Genomic DNA, 18311 nt, shown 5'->3' with positions numbered 1-18311 from the left:
CTTGTAACTCATTGTCTTCCATTTCCATCTCGCTCTGGGTCATTTCCTGATCCATATCCATCTCTGATTCACTCATCATGATCCCTTTCTGTTTTTCCTTTACCTGCTCCTGATCCTGTTCTTCCTCCTTTTCCTGCTTATCATATCCATCCTTCATTACTTGATTTTCAACTGCTGAATCTTCCTCCTCTTCAAGAACATGGAACTGATTCGACCTCCCTTTTTGGTCTTCTCTTGGGTGTTGATTTGGCCCTTTTTTGCCATTTTTTCCTTTGTGAGCTACCTTGTGAAATCCATTTGTTTCTTTCATTGTGTTAGGTTTGCTTTTGTTCTCTGCCTTGCTGAGTGGGCAGTCTCTAAGCAGGTGCCCATGTTCATGACATTTTCGGCATCTAAATGGAATGTGCTCGTAGTCGACAGTCTGCACCCATTCCTCATCATGAACCTCCAGTATGACCTCGTCTGGAAGTGCTCCAGATATGTCCATCTATACACAAATCCTAGCAAAGGAGGTATATTTACCCCTTCTTGTGGCTTCCGAAGTTTTGACATACCTCCCTAATTGCCTATGGCTGCCAGTGATTCTATTTGCTAATAACCCAGAGGTAGCGAATAGAGTCTTACCCAGACCGGGACTGAGGTAACGGTTTCCCGCTCCGGCACGAAGTTCATCATCCACAGCCGCATATAGAGCCTTGTTGCTGCATAGAAGTAGGACCCCCCTTCAAACACTCTGTCTTTGTCCTCAATGTTTGCAAACACCACAGTGAAAAAACCCTTAGATCCTAGATGAAGATCGATGCTTCCTTTAGGCTTCCAGTGGTATCTGATCCATGCTTGTAAAGCCTTTTCGGTGGGCCATAGTCCCATGAATTTTCATATGATTGCATAAGTCTACATGTGCTCCCTATGGGCCTGCAGCTCTGGATTATTTAAGATTACTCTGGGAGTGATTTTAGCTTTGGGTTTGCACGATCCCTTTTGTTTCTTGTCTTTTGTTCCCTGTTTTTTGTCATTTTCCTCCTTGTCTTTTGTGCCATCATTCTCCTTCTTCTTGTTACTTTCTGTTTCCTCTTCCCTATTTTTCCCCCCTTCCATCTTGTTACCTCTGCCTGGTTCTGGGGGAGTCTTGCCCTTGTTAACCACTGCCTCTCTGAAGGAGGGAGTGGAGCTCCCTCCTCTGCCACCGTCCATGGAGAAAATCGCGCGCAAAAACCCTCAACCACGGTCTTCCGTTCTTCCGCTCTTTCCCGTCCCTTGAAGCCAAGTTCGCATCTAGAAGTTAAGGAAGATTCATCCTAACTTAGAAAGTCCACGGCCATATTATCACCAACAACTGTAGAAATTAAAACTACAGATATCTATAAGTATCATATTTAGAGCCTCGGATTAACGTTGATTCACAGTTAACCGAATATATCACTAGAAAAACCCCGAGAAAATATTTGGGCACTCGAAAAACAAGAATCATTAGTAAATATGCAAGAAATTCCTATAATAGAATCGTTGTTGAATAAAATATACAAACAATGAAACAGGTGACAAATAAATTCTCGTAGCCTATTAAATGATAACATAGACTTTATATCTGAACCCGTAATATGATGCCATTCATAACTATAGAGTAAATATAGACAATAGGGTTCTAAAATTGTACAGTAACAAAGAACAACAGAGAAGTAACCACACCTTTCCATTACTATATGAGAAAAACAAAATGAACAGTAGAATCCTTTAGAAGGATTAAGTATAGCCACGAAGACTAACTCCCGAGTACAAAGTTTTTTTTTCCCATGATTAAGAAAATAAGAGACTCATGCATAAGAAGACAAGAAATAGCTCCTCATAACTCTGAACCCAACTCATTTCAAAAATAGTAGCAAGGCAAGATACATTTCAAACCAGAACAAGAACTGAATATGGATTACCCTCTGCATTCAGCAACATCTTCTGAATATTATTACATAAACCCTCGGCTCTAACCCAGAATGCCATTAAGAAAAAGGAAAATGGATATAGTATTCCGCTCAAACATGAATACATATAACAAATAACGCTCTTGGATAAACCCTTGAAACGACATACCCGGTAGTACGTGACGTAGAATTGGTAGTCGTGGCCGCAAGCCAGAATGACCTCGAGGGTTTTCACTTCGGAGTTGAGCAGAACTGTCCATAAACCAAGCAGCGACGGGATTAGGAGAAAACGGTACTAAACAATGAAATAAGTTTAACGAATTAAATGAATAAGCTCAGTAAACCAATACTTTCCTTAAAGTAAATTAAAGTTAGTAAACCCCTTCCACAACCAAGGATTGAACCAAGTGCACACAATGTCATTCCATCGACAAGCAATAACTTCGAAAGAAGCCCAAACACAAGCAACCTGGTTGAAAAAAATCAACAACAAAATGTAGAAGCAAACAGGGAACCCTATCAGAGAAATAGATGGTCGATTAACCTGGAGGGTCGACGAATGTTCAACTGGAGCAAGACAAGCCTGAACACACGCCTCAAAGCATACAATGTACCACAAGATGACTCCTCGACCGTCAGGTCCGATGGGAGTACAAGCACCGTAGATCCGGCACACATTTCCACACGAAGACCCCAGTTGGAGGCACCTCAGAAGTCGAATCGAAGCCCTAGGCATTGGCAGCTGAGTTATTAAATGATGATCATAAGGTTAAGATATGGTTGTAAATGCCATCACATTTATACTTTAATGTGTTAAAAGGGCATGACAGGACTAAAGTCGTATTAATTAACTTAGCATCAAATGTCACCCTTCGTCGGCAGTTTAGTATTCTCTGTCATAACTTTAAATAAATAAATAGTTGTGTATAGTGTTAACATAGTGGTAGCTACCAATGTATGGATATCAAATGAATATAGTAAGCCATTCTCCATTCTCACTGGTTAATGGTAAATCTAAATATATATGATGTTTTATGTTAAAACATGTAATTAATTTTTTACTAGCAATTCGTTAATATTGGATATGTGACATATGAATTTACATAAGTGTAAAAAATAAAATGCTACAAGAAACCATGGAAAAGACTCAACTTGCAGGGTAATATAACTGAACAACCTATAGAACCTGTGACCAAACACAAGCACGGAAGAAATGAGAACCTAGATTATAATCGTTGATATAACAACAATCCAATTCCATGCCCATAAGCGTGTAGGATGCACCTGCAACCCAATAGACAAAACAATTTAGTAACTCGATGACCGTAACTAAAAACCTTGGGGAAAGATGAATAACAAAGGGCAAATGAAGAGACACCAAATGTTTACCTGTAAGATTAGCAGGATAAGTTTTCCATTTCCAAAAATGATTTTTGTTCAAACGTGAATTCACTCTGAGAATGCACAAGAACTTGAAGTAGTACATTGAGAACTAAACCATTTAGCTGGAATCAAAGTATTAGAACTTATAGTGACATCGCCAAATGGAATCACCATACTCCTGAGCAAGTGGGAGGGTTGTTCCCTTACCAAATCAATACTCGTTCCTTAGTTACTGGTGACTCGCCAGAGGATCTGCAATTGCTCTGGATTAGGAATGGTACCCTCATTACACGATGCATGATGAAATAAGTAAGAAGCAACGAGCATACATGGTAAACCTAGTGCCAAACCAAAGCAATGCATCACCATGGGTAGTCATTACTTGATGCTTAAGAAACTATCTGTAGCAATGGCGAAAGGCGACGAGGGCTTGTTCCCTTTGTTGCAAAGGTAAACCATCCGCCGAGTTGAGAGGAAAATTAGTTGGGACGGTGCGATGGGTGTGGGAGGTAGTTATGTTGCATAAGTTTAGATTATTTGTCAGTTGTAGATCATAACTCTAGGATCTGTATCCTTGATCTTAGCTCTTCACCAACCTGAGATCACATTTACGAAAAACAAACCATAGTGCGAATAGTTGGAAGTCTAAAGAGTTCAGGGGATGGAAGGACTCACGCGAGCTAATAAAATGTATGATGAGGCAAGTTTTGGGAATGGACTATTCAAAGGTTCAATTAAAAAAAAAGTTAACCAAAAATATATATTATTGAGAAGCTTTTGGCAATAATTTTATAAGAGTAGATTTTTTTTATGCGTTTGTTAAGATGGAGAATCAGATCATGGCATACAATTAAGTAGAGCGCAAAGTAGAGAAAATTAATTTACAAGGGTTAGACAATTAATTTACAACCATTGTTGTTACAATCTAACAGTTAATTGTTACAACAACAGTTACTTTAACAATTGTAAATTTGTCTTTATTTTGAACTCTACTTAATTGTATGCCATAATTTGAATCTCCATCTTATCCTCATGACTAACCACACTGGTCTAAAATTTTTCTCTTATATAATTATTGTCAAAAGTTTCTTAATAATTTAATATGGACCACAAAAACTTAAATTCATATATATATAAATATTCCAAATATTTTTTAATAATTATAACTTAAAAAATACATATATATTTTTCAACCATTATGACTTAATATAACATTGCACTCACACCAAAAATATATATATATATAACCCATTAAAATTTATATATTACATGAAAACCACTAACAACATAAAAATATATATTTTCCGTAGTTATCAAACCCTGGAAACAAAAAGTTAGAAACTATACTTAATAATAAAAACTAAAATAATACATTTACCATAATGGAAGTGAATGTATTTTTCGTAATAAAATGTGGTTTTATTATATAAAAAATAAATGATTAGTTCTGAAGCGGGGAATGCATTTTCTAGTAATAAAATGTGGTTTTATTATATATATATATATATATATATATATATATATATAAAGTAGTGCTGAAGTGAAGCCAGGAAGGTTACCATTAAATTATCGAGGGTAAAAATTATTTATAATATATTTTTATTTATAAGGTTGTTATTAAAATTATATATAATATATTATTAATTGAAAATTTATTATTTATATTGATTTTGGGGTTAAATGTGTGATAAATGGGAAAGTTAAGGATATTGAAGGTTATAGGCGGAAATCTTAAAAATTGGAGGTCTTGTTCTCATCCTCCACATCTACAAGTTTTTCAATCAAAAGGTCAAGCAAGGGTTCCCTAAACCATAGACTCAGAGCCTCATTATCCCTATTTTTAAAAGTAGGGATACAAATAACCCCTCTAATTATCGGACAATTATGATCAGCCCTCTCTTAGCCAAGTTATATGGTATTATTTTGGAAAACAAGTTGAGCATATGGCTTGAAAGTGAAGGTAAGCAGGCTAAAGGCCAAGTGGGTTTTAGAAGGCAACACTCAACAACTGACCACCTCGTTATGCTTAGGATCATTGTGGAGGAATGTCGCAATGATAAATCCAATCTCTTTTGTTGCTTTGTGGATTTTAGAAAGGTTTTCGATACGGTTCCTAGAAACAACTTACGGAATAGATTAGAAGAGCTAAAGGTTCCTTTCGAGTTGAGATTTGTTGCTATAAGGTTATAGAGAATGTAATTGCCAAGTTAAAAAGCAATGAGGGGTGGTCAAAAGATATTAAGTGTAATATCAGAGTTAAACAAGGTTGCCCCCTCTCCCCTACCCTATTTGGCATTTACATCGACAAGCTAGAAGGTTGTTTAAAGAAAGCCGGCTGTGTTGGCACGATCTTAGCTTGGATAGTCATCATCCTTCTTCTCTATGTTGACGATATTGTTCTTCTCGCAAGGTGCCCATCTAATCTTGATAAGCAACTTAGACTTCTTAAGGGTTTCTGCTCTACCGTGGGTATGACTATTAACATTGACAAAACAAAAGTTATGATTATCAAATCCAAGAAGGACACATACACTAATTTTATGTATGACAATAGTAACTTGGAGGAAGTGTCTTCTTACAAGTACCTAGGAATTGATATTCATCACAAGCTCAACTGGAACTATAGCATTGAGAAAAGGATTAATGGGGGGTGGAAATCTTATTTTGGTCTTGAAAATAATTGTAAAATGACAAACCTCGTAATGTGGGATAGAAAGAAGTTCATCTTTGAAACTTTAGTCACTCTTGTTATCTTATATGGATGTGAGGTTTGGGGTTGCAGATCTCTAGAGAATCCTGGAGAAAGATTGAGCAAATCCATAAGCATTTTATAACGTATAACCTCAAAATTAAAAGCAATACACCCTATCCTATTCTCCTTATAGAAGTGGGTCTTTCCCTATCGAGAGCCTAGCTATGATTAGGCTTCTGTTGTACAAGCACAAATGCAATAACATAGGAGACCATAGACTTCCTAAGCTAGCTTTAAATTCCAGTCAAAACCACCTAAGGCTCAAACGAGGTTGGTATAAAGACACCAGGGCTTGGTTAAACCATTGGGAGATCGACAAGAATGTTCCATTGCAAAACACTAATAACATTAAAAATATTGTTACTTCTAAGTTCAAAGAAAAAATGTGGTGTGAGAAAGATTTAGGAGCTAAAAGAAAATTAAGATATTATAAGGAGGTCATCAACCCCACCCTAGAAGATCAAAAGTATCTCTCTGTTTTAACTAGTTCAAAGAAGAAAATTAATATAACTAAGATTAGAACTAACTCTCGTGAGCTCCATAGTGAAACGGGTCATTGGGCAGTTCCTAAAACACCATGGATGGAAAGGATCTGCCATCTCTGTGAGAATATGAACATCGAGGATGAAAATCACTTCCTCTTAGAGTGCCCCACATACAACCACATTAGATCTCAGTTTCATAATCTTTGTTGCAATACTGACCTTCCTAGCCTTTTACGATGTCAAAATTATAGTGAGCTCGGGAGGCTTCTCTCCAAGTTTTTTGAGCATAGGAATAAAATCTTAAATCAAAATAAATAATCCGTTTCTTTAGATCCGATAGACCAAAGTTTGGTCTCAATGGACGTTAACCACCACCATCATCATCATCATCATCATTAAATATAATCAAATTCTTTAAAATAGTTGGTTATTATTATCATTAATAAATTATAAATAATTTATTTATATTGTTGTTATTAAAATTATTTATAATATATTATTAATAAAAAGGTCAAAATTTATATTAAATATAATCAATTTTTTTATAAATTTTATTTTAAGTTAAAAACATATAATCCAATTATTATTATTAATAATAAATTTAATAAATTTTATTTTAAATTAAAAACATATAATTCAATTGTCTTAAAATGATTAGTGATTGTTATTAATAATTGATTTTCTTTCTATTTTATTATTCCAAAAAAATCCTTTAAATTTTTCATATCATTTAAATCAATTATTTAAAAAAAATATTTTAAAATTTACACCACACAATTTTAACAAATATTTCAATGGAATCAATATACCATAGGGAAAAATGGTAAATCATACTATTCTAGTTAAAATTTATTTGTAAGTTTTTCAAATATTTCTATACACAAGTACATAGCTTGTTGACATTGGTAGCTTAGAAGGTACTCCAAACCATAGGGTTTAGAGTTTAGAGGAATGAACACCACAAATTTGTTAAATAAATAATCTTGAAATAATTATAATATTGAATAAACATGTGCATGTGCTAAATAAAAGAAAAAACTAAATACAAATTAAAAAAAAAAAAAACCTTAATTTAACCAAGAGAAATAAAATACTCAAAAAATATAGGAAGAAATAATGTTAAAAAGAAAAGAAAGAAATTATTTGAAAATAATAATAAGAAAACAACACATAAAATGGATATGTCGAAAAATGAGTAGACCAAAAACCTAAAAAATATAAAGAAAAGATCATATCTGGTTTAATCATAAATGTAGAAGAGATAAATTATTTGAAAATAATAATAATAAAATAACAAACCTAAAATGGATATATCGAAAAAGATAAGTAGACAAAAACCTAAAAAATATAAAGGAAACATCTTATCTGGTTTAATAATAAATGCAAAAGACCGAAAACAAAACTAAAAAGAAGGATGGGAATATAAAAAGGAGATAGAGAATAAATTAGTAAAACCAATAAATAAAAGAAAAAAATTAATTAATAATACATTATTTAATTAAAAATTAAGTATAATCCAATCAAATTAAAATTTATATATATATAATTTAAAAGAATTAAGAAATCATAGGCAACAAAATTCAAATGAATAAAAATAAAATAACCCAAGGAAAAACCATATTCTAAAAGCAAAGTCAAAAACATGTCAGTATACAATTTTGCATATGATGTTTATTAGATGTTTTATGCAAGATAAAGACAAAGATACATCTTGCCCATTGAACACAATGCATTTAGTGGGTTATTAAACATGAGAATATTATATAAATGATCATTTTCATTACCCTATATAATTTATTATTTATAATAAAGTTAATTTATTTTAGTTGATAGTTTATTGTAAAATTAATTCATTAATAAATTTATAATATAATGGAATTTAGATAAATTATGTGCGAGTATATGTAATTCTTTATTTATTGTAAAGCTAATTCATTAATAAATTTAAGATTAAAGTTAAATGAGTTTTATGTATTTGTACATAAAAATATTTGAAAATTTTACAACATTTCAAAAACTGACAAGTAAATTATAATCAGAATGGTATGGTTTACAAATTTTACATATGGGATATTGATTTCATTGGAATATTTGTTAGAATTGCTTCGTGTAAATTTTAAAATATATATTTTTAAATAATTGATTTGAAGAGATTTTAGATAATTAAATGTCTTTAAAAAATTAAGAGATTTTTTGTTTGTTTATGGAATAGTAAAATATAAAGAAAATTAATTATTAATAATAATCACAGATTATTTTAAGAAAACTAATTTATTATATTTAATATAAATGGTGATTTTTCAAATAATGATATATTATAAATCATTTTAATAATATTATCATAAATAAAAATATATTATAAATAGTTTTGACAATGATTTTTTTTGTAAGTTTGGTGGTATTTTTTATTAATTTTCGTAAATAAGGAAGATTACATCTATATATCCATGATTTAGGTGGCCTCAACCTACCGAGTGGGAAACCTGGTTTGTTGGCCACCTATCTGCAAAATAAGTCATCCATAAACAAAAAAATATAAGTTTGTCCAGCGATGCCATATACACTTGAGAGTCTTTGCACTTCATATTATTGTAAAAATTCCCCCAATCGGGGTGTGAGCCAACAATAATGGGATGTACATGGCCAAGACACCATGCAGTTAATTAGGATTGTTGGCACATAGAATGGAAAGTCAGGTGGATCTATCTCTTGAAACATTAATCAACATCACTATTCAAGCTTAGCAGTTGGCACTCGAAAAACCTCCTATGGCGCACATGGGTGTTGAACGACAAGGAAGATTGATTCAACTTGTAAGAAGGGTGGAGTAAAAAGGAAACAAAAATCTTTCAAGGCAGTGGAAGGGACTAAGATTGTGAACATGGGTTCGAAAACATATTGGGACAATGTTGAACAACTAAAACAAAGGGCACTGGTAGGGAGGTGGCAATTTACCAAGATGAATGGGGAACAAATTAAGGCGTGGGTGGATTCGACTTGGACAAAAATCTTGAAATACAGACTGAAGGTCAGCGTATTGTTTAATGGCTGGACCTGTTTCCATTTCCTTAGCGATGCAGATGTCGAATTGATTGTGGCAAGCCCATGGGTTCATGGTAGGGGGTTTTTTATTCTTCAAAGGTGGCAAGCTGGGTTTAATCCCTTCAAGGAAATTCCACGCAGAAAGATTATTTGGGTTAAGCTCCTAGGCTTGCCACTAGAATTATGGAATAAGCACGTTATTGCATCCATAGCTAACTCCATTGGAAAGTTCTACTTTTGGGACGAGGCCAGTTTCGGTCAATTAGACAAGAGGATGGCTTGGGTACTGGTGGAGGTGGATTTCCATGGAGGCTTAGTGGCAGAATTGGAACTCCGTTGGGGACCTTATTCTTTTCGACTTGGCATTGATTATTGGGGTTTGCCATTTAGATGTCTTATATTCCATGCTACGGGTCATTTACTTGAAGCTTGTCCAAAAGGGGTGCGCGGGTTTGGTACCAGACCATGTCAAGTGGAAGAGGTTGCAAATACAGTGGATTTTCCATTGGAGAAACATTGTGCACTGAATCCTGACGATTCCCCCTATGGAGGTGCTCCAGATACAGGTATGTCTCTGGACAATAAACTCCATAACATTAATTCTATGTTAAATAGGCCATATTCAGGGGAGATTGATACACATATAGCTTCTTGTGGATAGTCCATTGATGCCATTGACTCTGTGGAATTAAATGTATACAATAACTACAAATCTTCTCCATCGACTGTAATGTGTGACTCTGGTTTAGGGGGATGTAATCCTTTGGTCAGGGAGGGGAATTGGGAGGTGTGTGACAAGCCTATGGGTATAGATGGGCACCTTTCAAAAGGGAAAGAACCAATCATGGGTAGTGTTCTGTCTAATCTGTCACCTGATAAAGAATTGATAGACATTTCGCAATCAGAGTCAGTTGCAATGGATCCCCTTTCCATTAAGAAATCATTCTTTGATTTTGTTGAGGTCGTTACTCCTTCACCCATCCATAAGAAAGTCACCACTAAGAAGAAGAAAACAACTAAATACAAAAAAAATTCCTCCTGTTCATAATCGTCTTTGGGCCTTCAGAAGGCATTTCGTGAGGAATCAAAGTCACAGGGTCCTTTGGATCCTCAAGACAATGTTGGGGATCACATGAGTCTGACGTGCACTGATTCGCAGGCCCTTAGAGGGGGGATGCCCATTTTACAGGGTCACTCATCTCCTTAAACATCAGGGGCTTAGGAGCTACCCATAAAACTTGTCCTCTTAAGGATATGATTAAGAGCCATCGTCCGATGGTGGTTTTGTTACAAGAGACCATGGTCTCAAAAGAAACATCATGGGAGTCTTTGCTAGAAATGTGTCCAAATTGGTTTGTATGTGCTTTTAGTGCGTCCAGACTGTCTGGTGGCTTGGTTGTCCTTTAGAACCTGAGGGAAATTAAACTTGAGGCTTATCTTTCATGTGCAGGCATTATTTTATCTGGCTATGTGAAGGGTAACCATTCTCGGATTCGGATAATCAACTCATATGCACCATACAGAGGTCAGAAAATATATTGGGATCACATTGAAAATTGTGGCTTTCTGGCACTTAAATCTTTGATTGTGGCCAGGGATCTGAATTTCACTCTCGGGTTTGAGGAAGTATGGGGCAACAGAGTTGTGAATGACCCTCTTGAATCATATTTCAGGGGGCTCATAGATTCTAACAATCTGTGTGACATTCCACCCTACCCCTTGGCTCCTACTTGGCACAATGGTCGCTATGGGGCTGCGGGCATCTCTAAACGACTTGATCATTTCCTGGTTAATTCACATTTGGTGGGGAGCATGTCTGGGATTCGTACAACTATCTTACCCATCTACATTTCTGATCACCAACCTATCTCATTGTCATGGGAAGGGATGACAGATCAACGAGCGTATCCATTTAAATTTAATCATGGTTGGTTGAAGGATAAATCATTTGTGGAATTGTTTCATAATCATTGGACTAATCATAGGAACTCCAAGGACCAAGGGGCTTTGGCTGGACTAGGACAAAAATTGAAGTCATTAAAACTAGTTGTGCATGCTTGGGTAAGTGAAAAAAAGAGGGAGCTTAGGAAGGAGCTAATGGTCATTGAAGACACACAAATCAGGCTATCGGATTTGAATGACCCTCAATATTTTTCTGAGTCATATAAGAGGAAATTCCTTGCATTGGAGAGTTAGAAAAGGCATATTCTTCATTTGAGAGAAGAAGAATGGTGATTAAAGAGCAGGGTCACATGGGTGACAGCCGGTGATAAAAACACCAAGTTCTTTCATAGGCATGCCACAAGTAGAAGAAAAAAAATGGCATTTGGGGACTGTAGGATGAGGAAAATAATTACATCTCTGCCCAACCATCATTGGAACAAGCGACTGTAAAATATTTTAGGACACAATTTCAAGAGAGGAATTTCTCATTCACGTATCAGAGGGTCTTCTTAAATCAGATGTCAAATATGTTCAATGATGTTGATAACCAATCCCTAGGGAGACCAATTTCGATGGAGGAAATTGAAGGAGTTATGCAGTCTAGTGCCAAGGACAAGAGCCATGGTCCTGATGGATGGGGCATTGAACTCTTCATACATTTTAAGGAACTGATGGGGCACGACATTCTGGCGGCAACGGAGGAATCCAAGACTAAAGGATTCATTCTAGGGGAAATCAATGCCACATTTATTACTCTAATTCCAAAAAAGGAGCATCCTACAACATTTGCGGAATACAGGCCCATTTCCCTTTGTAATGCTATTTATAAACTAATATCTAAAATCATTGCAAACATAATGAAATCTCCTTTATCCAAACACATTTCTTCGGAACAGTTTGGATTTTTGGATCAACGATTGATTCAGGACGCGGTTGCAATCACTCAAGAATGCCTTCATTCTATCAAGACCCAAAAATTAAATGCTAGTCTTATGAAGATCGATCTCAATAAGGCCTACGATTGCATTGATTGGGAGTTCATGCGATTGGCGCTATATAAGATTGGCATCAGTCACCAGAATATTAGATGGATCATGGCATGTGTTGTGACGACAAATTTTTCTATCATCATCAATGGCCTACCCACCACCTTCTTCAAATCATCAAGGGGGCTGCGACAAGGATGTGCCTTGTCTCCATTACTCTTCATAGTTGTAATGGACTGATTGAGTTGGAAAATCAAGGAAGCAAGGAATATGGTTTTGATTAAAGGGATCAACCTAACAGAAGACATATATATTACTCACACGATGTTCGTGGATGATCTGCTGCTAGGTGGAGAGAATAACAAAGAAGAATGGAGTCAGATTTATGTTATTCTAAATGCATTTGGTATGGCTACATGTTTATTTATGAACAAAGGTAAATCAGTCCTCATCACAGATACACAGGTTGCAACATTTATTATGGAGATTTGTCATATGTTTGAAATTGCAAAGATTCAGATAGATGAAGGTTTCCAATACCTCGGATACACACTGAAACCAAATAAATACGGAAATAAAGACTGGGAGTGGCTGTTAAGAAAATTTGAGAAGAAAATTTTCTTTTGGCAAAATAAATGGCTTTCTCTAGGGGGCAGACTCACCCTTATTAAATCTGTCCTACAGAACTTGTCAGTCTACTAGATGCATTTGTATATACTGCCGAAGGAAATAATTCATAAGATTGACAAAATTTCGGCTAGATTTTTATGGGTAGGTAGAAGCACAAGAAGGAAATGCCATCTGGTCCATTTGTCTTCCATTGCTTGACCCATTGAGAGTGGAGGATGGGCTATTCTGGACATGGAATGCTTTAATATTTCATTGGTCACAAAATCATGTTGGGGGGCATTATATGGTATAGGTATTTGGCAAAACATCATGAAAAGGAAATACATACATCATTGTGATTCCACACAATGGATTAGAGATGGGGCTAAGGTACAAAAGGGTGCGTCATTCACTTGGCGTAGTATGATGAAAACTAAATAGTGGCTCCTTGCTGGAATGAGATGGGAGATTGGCGATGGTTGTCAGATTCAGATCGGTTTGGATGCCATCAAGGGTATGGATGGATACCACTCACTTTCTGCCCCACTGATTTATCATTTAGCTCAAGAGGGTATTACCCATATCTGGCAAGTGGCAGCTGATCTAAACAACACCCTGGGTACACGCACATGGCAGAGTGCAGTTACTATGGGATTGAGAGGGAGTTGGGGCATAGAATGGAAGGATTACATCCAATGTTTATATCAAACTGGAGCCTTTTTGTCCGAAGTAGAGGATAAATTGTGTTGGGTGGGCACACTAAAAAAGGGACAAATTGTTGTTAAGGATATATATTCAAGATTTCCTGTAGATACATTTGAAGGACATACCCATGAAGCTGAAATGTTTCAATTGGCTTGTTCTCCACAACAGAGTGCTCACTTGGGACATATTAATGCATAGAGGACAACACAGACCAGGCATTTGTTCACTATGTTGGGTTGACATGGAGGACTCTCTTCATCTATTTATAAAATGTCCATTTGCATGTGTTATTTGGGATGGAATAATGTCACTACTCAACATCAAAGGTAGGTGGCGACAGGGATCGATCGAGGGAGTTCTATCTTCATGGTTCAACACACATAAACAACACTCCACGTTACCATTCTATATTTTCTGGGGGATATGGAGATGCAGAAACAAAAATCTCTTTGAGCAGCAAGAACCAGACATCAGGACAACTATTATTAAGACTACTGCATACTTTGGGGAGATTGGACCAAGTATTAGGAAAGTCCACAGAGGTAATCCCAAGTATATTGACATTTGGAGTGAAATGCCAGTGGGATTCTTTGATGGGGCGTGCATACAATCGAAATGTGGATGTTGGGCATATATAGTAATGGAACTGGGTAAGTTTTATCACTTTTGGTGGGAAGGAGGAAGTGGTACAAACAGTCGGGCATAAATCATAGCATTATGGGGGACACTTCTATGTGTAAAATGGTTGGGTATTGAGTCCATAAAGATATTCGGGGACTCAAAAAGTGTCATTGAATGGGTACAAGGATTCACTCAATTCAATCCAATCAAATCTTTCTGCATGGATGAGGCGTATCCGAAATCTGGAGCAGAACCTTCAACATATTACATATAGGCATGTGTATCGGGAACAAAATGGGGTTGCAGACATGTTATCAAAAAGGGGGAATTGCAGTAGAAACATGTTTGATTTACTTTCATGCTTTCCAGCAGGGTGCAGTAATTAATGAAGGAACTATTGAGATCTTGTAAGAGGGACAGAGTCACAACAGAATTAGAAGTTCGCTAACAGATTTTCAAAGTAGTATCATAGGGGACAATGGGGATATGATAGGTTAGTAGGAATATGCTCTAAGTTTTTATTTAATGTAAAGTGACAAACAAGTGAAAGGTATTTTGTGAAAGATGTATAAGAAAAACAAGCCATTGTAATAATTTATTTTTTAAATGAAAAATGATGTTTTTTCTAATGGAAAAAATATATATATATTTTGTTGTACCACATCCATCCAACGCAAGGTCACAAAGTTATACTAAGTCACAACTATTGGCAAATATATGTAACATGGTTACAAAATATATATATATATATATATATATATATATAACCTGCATTTTTATGTAGTAGTATATTTTTTAACCTTTGTAATGAATAGTTCATTCTGGGAACTTACTATATCATACATTTTCTTAGTGGGTGAATCCTTCCGATCCCCCGAACTCTCTAGAATTCTAACTGTTCGCACTATGGTTTGTTTTCGGTAAATGTGATCTAGGGTGTGGTGAAGAGCTAGGATCAACAATACAGATCCTAGGGTTACGATCTACGACTCAGAAATAATCTGAACTTATCGAAGATAACTACCCGCACACCCATCGCATCGTCCTTACTCATTTTCCTCTCAACTCGATGGATGGTTTAGCTCTGCAACGAAGGGACCTCTCACCTTAATGGATGGTTTACCTCTGCAACGAAGGGAAGAAACCATCCTCGCCTCCGACCATCGCTACATACGGTTTCTTAAGCATCAGGTAATGACTACCCTCGGTGATGCATTACTCTGGTTTGGCACTAGATTTACCATGTATGCTCACTGCTTCTTACTTATTTCACCTGTGTGTCATATAATGAGGGTACCAATTCGAATCCGAAGCAATTGCAGATCCTCTGTCTAGTCACCGACAAGTGAGGAACGGGTATTGATTTGGTAAGGGAAGACCCCTCCCACTTGCTCAGGAGTATGGCGATTCCATTTGACGATCTGACTGTAAGTTTTAATACTTTGATTCCAGCTAAAGGGTTTAGTTCTCGATATACTGCTTTGAGTTCTTGTGCATTCTATGAGTGAATTCATGTTTGAACATGATTTTTTTTGGTAACGACGGACTTATAGGTAAAAATTTGGTGTCTCTTCCTTTTCCCTTCGTTATTCATCTCCCCAAGGTTTTCAGTTACGACCATCAGGTTACTAAATTGTTTTGTTAACTGGGTTGCATGTGCATCCTACACGCTTATGGGCATGGAGTTGGATTGTTGTTATATCAACGATTATAACCCAAGTTCACATTTCTTCCCTACTTGTGTTTGGCCACAAGTTCTACATGTTGTCGAGTTATATTACCCTGCAAGCTGAGTCTTGTCTAGGGTTTCTTGTAGTAATTTATTTTTTTATGTAAATTCATAGGCCTTGCGGCCCTGTACAGAACTCACATCAAATTTTAGCCCCAATTAGGGTTTGAAATGTGATTTTTATAACGTCTCTATAAATAAATAGAGTGTTACCCTTTTCTTAATGGTTATGGAATATTTTTGGCATACAACCTTGTTAATTTCATCTGTAAAATAGCCTCTGCATATATTATCTGCCCATTATTTTCCTTTGTTTCCTACACAGTTAATTTGGTTAACAGTGTGGATATTCGTTATTTCTTCTAATTAAATATGTTAACCCTGAGGATTAGAGTAATTGGTTTCATTAGTTTCACTTTGCTGCTTGTTATAGAGTATTATCTTCCTTACTACGAAGTTTTCAATTTCACATGCACATGGATATTTTCCCTTTTATTTTCTTTTGTAAAAAAAATTGTTCTATTAGTTACATTCTACAATGTTGTATTCAATCTTTATTAAGTTTTTAGTTCTGATTTATTTCATTTAATTGTGGGGGTTCAAATCATCTTTTAATTATTAAAAGATACATGTGATATGTATCCACTATTGTTATATTTGGTTTCTCTCTCTTGGTAATAGAGACTTGCTTTCTTACTCATCAAAATTTCGACCTTTTTCATAGTCAATGTTGAGATATTTTCAGAGCAGTGTTTACTTATTATTTTTGAGTCATCAAGCTTATATATACACTAGGATTGGGATTGTGTTAAGCTAATGATTTCACAACGAATCTAGTCCAGTAATAGAATAGTCATCACAGAATAGTCATCACATATTAGCAGGAAACTTAAATTTCATAGTCGATGTTGAGATATTTTCAGAGCAGTGCTTACTTATTATTTTTGAGTCATCAAGCTTATATATATACACTAGGATTGGGATTGTGTTAAGCTAATGATTTCACAACGAATCTAGTCCAGTAATAAAATAGTCATCACATATTAGCAGGAAACTTAAATTTCAAAGAGAATAATGGCATAATATTAGAAAGATAGACATCCAAAACATAGGAAACTTTTCATTTAATTGTTTCTCAATTTGAGTCTCCCATAAAACTCCTATTTGCACCCATTCTACAGAATTCATCTTTTATGCAGAGAAATATAACTTAGTACAACCAGAAAAAACATACCACTGAAACATATCAATAATACTTAGTACAACCAAAAAACAAATTTACACATATGGAAAGAAAAAACATACCACTGAAGCATATCTTTCTTATCTGTCTCATCTGTCTTTCTTAAATGTCTAAACTAGCTACAAAATCAGTAGGGAAAAAGAGTGTCTTAGACTCTCCTTGACCCCTTTCCAGGTTAGTCTAGGATTTCCACTGAGCATACAAGCTATAGTTTTGGATTCCACTAGTCAACCAACTCAAGAATCTTTTATTTGGCAGTACTCTGCGCCCCTCAACAATGTCCCCTAATGTCTTATATGAGAGTTATAAGCTTACAACTTTATTCTCCTCTTTTGGACCTCTTTTAACCAGGTACTGAGGTTTTCTTCTCTCTTGGCTCCCTTTTCCCAACTAAAATTATTCATATTTAGAATAAGTGTTTTTTAAGTCTCTTAAGTGAAACTCTCTTTTAACACTTTTTCCCTTAAAAAGATAAACATTTATGTTTATCACTTATTCATACTTGTTCATACTTATTTTGTTTTCCAAATAACTTAGCAATTGTAAATTAAAATATTTACAATTCACGGATAAGGATTACATTAATATATTTCTTTTACACCATAATAATAATTTTCGGATAAGGATTACATTAATATATTTCTTTTACACCATAATAATAATTTTCGATCATACATTTTTAGAAAAAATATAAAAGAATAGGTTAAATATAAATAAATAATTTAATATATTGCATGAATCATAAAATATTTAGTTATATTTTAAATAATTTTCAATCATACAGTTTTGGAAAAAAATATTAAAAAATATGTTAATTATAAAAAAAATAAATTATAAAATTTTTAATTATACTTTAAATTTTAAACTGTGATTTACAAAATATATATATATATATA

The 18311-nt window shown here is 35.0% G+C and overlaps 1 long non-coding RNA gene across 2 annotated transcripts; it reads left to right on the top strand.

The window, feature by feature from the left end:
* The first annotated feature begins 15311 nt into the window (after positions 1-15311).
* LOC149250015 (uncharacterized) lies at positions 15312-16071 on the top strand. Of its 2 annotated transcripts, none has more exons than XR_016265925.1 (2): positions 15312-15634; positions 15766-16071. It is a non-coding gene; the product is annotated as an uncharacterized LOC149250015 (long non-coding RNA). The 2 variants fall into 2 exon arrangements; XR_016265924.1 differs by having other exon boundaries at positions 15736-16071.
* Positions 16072-18311: the final 2240 nt, after the last annotated feature.

This window comes from Pinus tabuliformis, chromosome 7, assembly GCF_031772625.1.
Source record: "Pinus tabuliformis cultivar Carrire ecotype Pingquan chromosome 7, CPIR1, whole genome shotgun sequence".
In the NCBI taxonomy this organism is placed as follows: Eukaryota; Viridiplantae; Streptophyta; class Pinopsida; order Pinales; family Pinaceae; genus Pinus; species Pinus tabuliformis.
This window is presented reverse-complemented; position numbering and strand designations above follow the sequence as displayed.